This window comes from Gossypium hirsutum, chromosome A13 (assembly GCF_007990345.1).
Source record: "Gossypium hirsutum isolate 1008001.06 chromosome A13, Gossypium_hirsutum_v2.1, whole genome shotgun sequence".
In the NCBI taxonomy this organism is placed as follows: Eukaryota; Viridiplantae; Streptophyta; class Magnoliopsida; order Malvales; family Malvaceae; genus Gossypium; species Gossypium hirsutum.
In genome coordinates this window covers 15,875,423-15,881,766 of record NC_053436.1, presented here as the reverse complement: position 1 = coordinate 15,881,766, position 6,344 = coordinate 15,875,423, and the positions used below count along the sequence as shown (strand labels likewise).

The following is a 6,344-nucleotide window of genomic DNA, read 5'->3' as shown; positions in this document are numbered from 1 at the left end:
TTTTCTTTTCTACATTTTTCAAACTTCTTGTTTTCGTGAACAGAATATATAAAGTCATTTGGTTTGCATCTTCTTTCCATAAGCAATTCTAAGACTAACAAAATAAAATGCAATCTAAATCATAAAATGAAATCAAACTTAATAACTTTGTAGCTTTTAAGAGTAAAATACCTCTACAAATCGAATTTCCAGCGGCGGCGGAGGAGAGAAGAGGAAAAGAGTTTCCTTCTAAAACCGAGAAGAGAAGACTGGATGTTGGGAAACTAGGGTAACAAATTTGGGGGAGAAGTTGGGGGAAATTGGGGAGAAATCAGGGAAATCCACTTTGGCAGAGAGTAAAACAAATTCGGGCCTCACAAAAATGACGTCGTTCAAGTTAAAAAAAGTAAAAGTTTGCGGCGCTTTCAGCAAACGCCACTAATACAAGCCTTCTGCGGCATTTTAGAAAACCGCCACTAATAAAAAGAACAAAAAATGACGACGTTTTCCACCAATCCCCTAAAAGATATCATGGCGTTTCCTTCAAAAACGCCGGTAATTCTAACTTTTTGCGGCGTTTGAAATAAAGCGCCGTAATAACAAAACACAAAACGACACCGTCTGCTGTCTCTTGACAGATATTTGTGGAGTTTTATAGGATTCGCCACTAAAAAAAGATGAAAACGACGACGTTTCAATTGACAGAACTTTGTGGCGTTTTTGGAAAACGCCGATAATTCATGCCTTTTGTGGCGTTTTTACTAAAAGCGCCACTAACAACAAAGTTTCAAACAACGGCGTTTTGCTGTCCATGGATATTTGTGGCGTTTTTCTATAAAACGCCAGTAATTTTTAATATCATTTAGTCTTTATATTTTTATAATATTATTAATTAATGAAAATACTTAATATTATTAACACTAATTAATTAAAACTCTAAACCTTAAACCATTAAACTATATCCCCATAACTTTAAACTCTAAACTATATCCCCTAAACCCTAAACTATATCCCCTAACCATAAACCACAAAACAATAACCCCTAAGCCTTAACCACAAAATGTATGAATTAATCATAACCCTAAACTATATCCCCTGATCTTTAAACTACAAAATAATAACACTAATTAATCAATACTCTAAACCTTAAACCATTAAACTATATCCCCTACTAAAGTACCCTAAACTATATCCCGTAAACCCTAAACCACAAAATAATAACCATTAAGCCTTAACCCTTAAACCATTAACCCATAACCCATAAACCCCTAACCACTAACCACTAACCCATAACCCTTAAACCCCAACCCTTAAACCATAAGCCATAAACATAATCCCTAAACCCATAATCCATAAACCTTTAAATAGTAAATCTTAAACCTTTAACCCTAAATTATACACCTTAAACCGTAAAATGGGCAAATAATGTAGTGTTTTAGTTTTTTTTTTTAAAATTGAGTTTTTTAAGTCGTCTAATTTCAATATTATTTGGGTCTAGTCGAGATTGATTTAAATAAAATTTGCCTTTCTAATATAATTACCAAAATACTTTTATATCTAATATTAGTTTAAAATATATGATGATAAAATTCATATCATTATTTTCTCTAGCATAATGTTATAATTATAAAATGATTAATGATATTGTTAAAAATATAATAAAATTTTAAAAATACTTGTTGTATTTTGATTAAAATATAAAAAAATTAAAATACATCATAACGTACTTATAAGTTATTTTTTCTATTTTGATAAAAATATATATATTAAAAATTTAAAATTTTGACATAATTGCTGGGTTTATAACCCAAAACGCCACTAATACGCATATATAAAAACGCTAACGTTTTTGGTCAATCTTAAACATATTTGTGGCGTTTTAGAGGAAAATGCCGCTAAAGGCAGATATATTGCGGCGTTTTTCAATAAACGCCGCTAATGCCAGCATAGCTCAACTGCAAAACGATGTCGTCTTTCTCATCACTTTTGCGGCGTTTTTGAATAAGCGTCACTACTACTCAACATATAACGGCGTTTTCCTGAAAGCGCCGCTAATTCCACGTAAGCTTAATTTAAACGACATCGTTCATCTTAATATTTTAGCGACGCTTTTCTAAAAACGCAGCTAATGCTGATCTTTTGTGGCGTTTTTGCCTAAGCGTCGCTAATTCCGTGGAAACTCAATTCTGCTGAATCTTTTAGCGGTGCTTTCTTTAAAACACCGCTAATGCTCGATCTATTGCGGCATTTTGGGGAAGCGCCGCTAATGCTCAACCTTTAGTGGCATTTTCTATTAAAACGCCGCTAAAAACCTGTTTTACTGTGTGAGCATATCACTTTATCAAGTGTCTCTAAAGGAGAAAGACATTAATGTGAGCAAAACAACATAATATACTTGAATATAATATATAACTGCTTTAAAATTTGATTGATCACTTGTGATAACTACTCTACTTCTAAATGAGTTGAAAATCATTTCATTCCCGACAATCATTCAAGTAGAATTCTCAATTATATACAACAAACCATAATTTAAATGTAAGTCATATAAAAAGATTGTGATCAAATCAATTTTAGAGCTCAACCTAAACTTTTTTTTTTTCCTTTTGCTTATGAAGAATCAAAAATACTATAATAAAATTAAATTTTCAATTAATATATCGAAAAGAAAAAATGTAAATGATATAATATATAAATGTTTAAATATGCAACTAAAAAAATAAAATAAAGGGAAAAAAAACTTACTTTTAAAAATCTATTGAAATAGTAGAGAAAATCAAGAAAAGAGACAATCATTGTTTTTATTTTTTTAACTTTTCACATTTTACAATGAGAATCACGCTTCAAGGAAAAGTAATTCTAAATGGAATATCATAAGTTACCTTAGAGCAACACTTCCTTAATCAAGTTTTCCAAATTCACGAACGATGGGCCATTCAACATGGCAGCTTCCTCAGCCTTTTTCTTAAACTCCATGGCCTTTTCCCTCATCTCCATGCCTTTAACTCCTTCCATCAACTCCCTCACCAGTTTCTCCACTTCATCCCTCTTCACATCATTGTCGATCTCCATGCCGATGCCCCATTGGGTGCAAGCGAATCGACAATTTGTTTGTTGCTCGGCGAAGAACGGCCAAGAAATCATCGGCACCCACCTCGAAATGCTTTCGATGGTGGAGTTCCATCCACTGTGCGTTAAGAAACCTCCAATCGCTGTGTGGTTCAAAACGCTCTCTTGCAGGCACCAGCTCGCCATTAAGCTACGCTATTTGGTTTCTTCAGTGAACTCTGGGGGCAACACAGCTGAATCTCCCCTCACCAAATCGAGCCTAATGATCCAAAAAAAGGGTTGCTTGCTATTAGCCAAACCCCAAGCAAACTCAACCAGTTGATTGGTCGTCATCACCGTGATGCTCCCGAAATTAACGTAAACAACCGATTTGGGTTCCTTAGAATCCAGCCATTGAAGACATTGAGGCTCTTCTTTCCACAGATTGGAGCTGATGGAGCTTAAAGGCGATGACTGTGGGATGTGGTTGAGTAGCAAGTGAAGGGGTCCAATGGTGTAAAGTTTAGGGAAGATGGAGGAGAGAGCTTTGACGACATCATGTTCCAATTCATCGAAGGTATTTACGATAATGGCGGAAGCTTTTGCAGATTTCTCACTCTCTGTCGCAGCGAAGTTCAACATTATATCGTTTGGATCCGTTGTTCGAACAAAGCTCGGCAGGTCCCTTATGCGGATGTTTTTCATGCCTGGAATCCAATCAATGATTGTATCCAAATATCCGTTTGTCATATAGGTCTCATCTGCCCAATAAAGTAGAAATTCCAGCAATAAATAAATAAATAACAAGTTGGAGTTACACCTTGCAGAAATGTAATATGTGAGTATTTAATCTTGCCACGATACAGTTATCGTTATAAGTATTATCCGATTATTCATTCATTGTTATTTTGTATTGATTTAATTCTATTTTACAGTTACTTATATATATATATTTATAATTTTAAAAGAAAATAAAAATTATAATAATCTTATTCAAAGATTAGACTAGCCGTTTAATTTTGAAAGCCTAGTTAAAATTGAGGAGGATTTAGATAAAAATATTATATTCGAAAAAAAGTTTGAATTATAAAATTAAGCCTGATTAAAATATGAACTTGAGCTTGATTAGGTGCGACATTTTTTACATAATAGGTTATTTTTAATTTTTAGATATTATATAATTTAGATTAAAAATAGATTAAATGGCTTATATTTAAAAATTTAATAAAATAAAAAATATATAATAGTAGTCTAAAATATATATTTAAATAAAATATTAAATAAAAAAATTGTATTATTAAAATAAAAAAGTGGATAAATTTAAATGGAATTGAATTAATGAGAAATCTAAACAAAATTTTATTTTATAAATCCATGTGTCTTTAATTAATATTAAAAATAAAATTTTAAATTAATAGGGCACGTAACAGTTTGTTAATGTCTCTTACAGAAATAATAAAATATTCTCTCGTGGTTTATCAAATAATAATTCGGAAAGTGATAATTTTTTTAGAAAAACTTCAACTATCGTATTAAATATATCATTTTTTTCTTCTATTTAGTATGAAATGATTTTATATATATATATTTATTTAGTTTAAAATATTAGACATAAACACTATATTATTTTTTAATATTTTATATTATATATTTAATTTTTATGTGATATAAATTATTTAATATATAAAATAAAAAAATATGTTAAAAAATTAGAAAACAATTGTATTGAGCTCAACCTTTGAATGATAAAGCCTGAACTCCACCCATGTTTTAAACTTCTTTTTTCCTAATTTTAATTTTCAGATTTAATATTTTATCCATATTCTCCCAAATATCAAATGAAACTTCTTTGGAAACCTAACCTTAAATAAGTCTATCAACAACTTGAACATACTAAATACCAACTCGAAATTGATCCCAATTTATAATAATTTTAAAACCCAAATTTTCCATTCCGAATAAACTCTACCCGGCCGAAATGACAAAATCTAATTGGATGAGAAGTAGAAGTCTATAGTTTGTACCTTTCAATGGTGTAAAACCCTTCTCAATAAGTTGTCGATAATGACAATAGGCTAAGAAACCACACGCACTGGGTGTCCAAAACAATACATCGGGAATCCCTAGCTCTTGAGCCGCCTCAAGAGTGAACGACATGCACCCATCGGAGACGATACAAGTGACCGGCGGGATGCCTGAAGAAACGTTGAGCCTAGCAAGAAGTTGGCGAAAGGGAGTCAAGCAATGCTTGCTAGTGGAGTCGCAAAGCGTGGGGATGTCTTGTGTGGCATTGATGTCTGGCGGAGGAAGACCGTCGGGGACATTCTCAAACCGGAAGTCGGGCAAGCCGTTGAGAGCATGGGGGCCCCTGGATTTGAGCAACCTTTCGTGGTTGTACTCGGTGTTGACAAAAGTGATGTGGAAGCCTTTGAAATGGAGGAGGTTGGCCACCAAAAGCATTGGATTTACGTGACCTTGTGCTGGGTATGGTATGCATACTGCATGGGGCTTGCTGGGTACTAAATAGGATCCCATCTCTCTCTCTTTTCTTCTCCACTGGCTTACAAACAATGGGGGACTCCCTAGCTTTATAGGAAGCACAAAAGTTCAATATATTTATTTAAATTTGATTATAGAAATATATAAATATTAATATAAAATTATTTTTATATTTTTTATTGCTTTTAAATAATAAAATAATCTAAATTTGAAAAATCTAGAGTTTGAGCCAAACTAAATAGACAAGATAAACTGCTGGACCAATGAACACCTCTAAATTAAAATATTAATTTTAGTGTTTAAATTAATTTATACGATTAATTCCATTAAACTTTATGTTAAAATTTTATATTCATCCTTAAAATTAAAAAAAATTTAATTAAAATTTCAAATTAAAATATCGCTCTTTTATTAATTTAGCCGCCAGCTTCGGCTTAATTACTAACATGGATTTAATTGATTGATTTTTTTTTTAAACACTTGATGGATTAATAAATATTTTCAAACATGTTATATCTAAAGGTTGTATTTGAAATTATAGTTTAATTTCAAGGTTTAATTGAATATTTTAAAATTTTAAAATTAAATTTAAAAATATTTACTATAACTAAATAAGCAATTAATTCTTATTTATATTCACCTTGAAGTTTTTGACATCCTAACTTTTCTTCTCAATTAAATTTATAAATCAACGAATATTTTTTTTAAAAAAATAATCTATACCTTTTTAAAAGATAATAATCAAAGATTTGTTAAAAGATTAGGTTACTCATTTAAATTTAAAGATTTATCTAAAATTGGTAAGAATTTAGATAAAA

At 31.2% G+C, this 6,344-nt stretch overlaps 1 pseudogene; it reads right to left on the bottom strand.

Annotated features, from left to right (window-relative positions):
* Nucleotides 1–2,832: 2,832 nt before the first annotated feature.
* Nucleotides 2,833–5,593, bottom strand: LOC107894915 (7-deoxyloganetin glucosyltransferase-like; annotated as a pseudogene).
* Nucleotides 5,594–6,344: the final 751 nt, after the last annotated feature.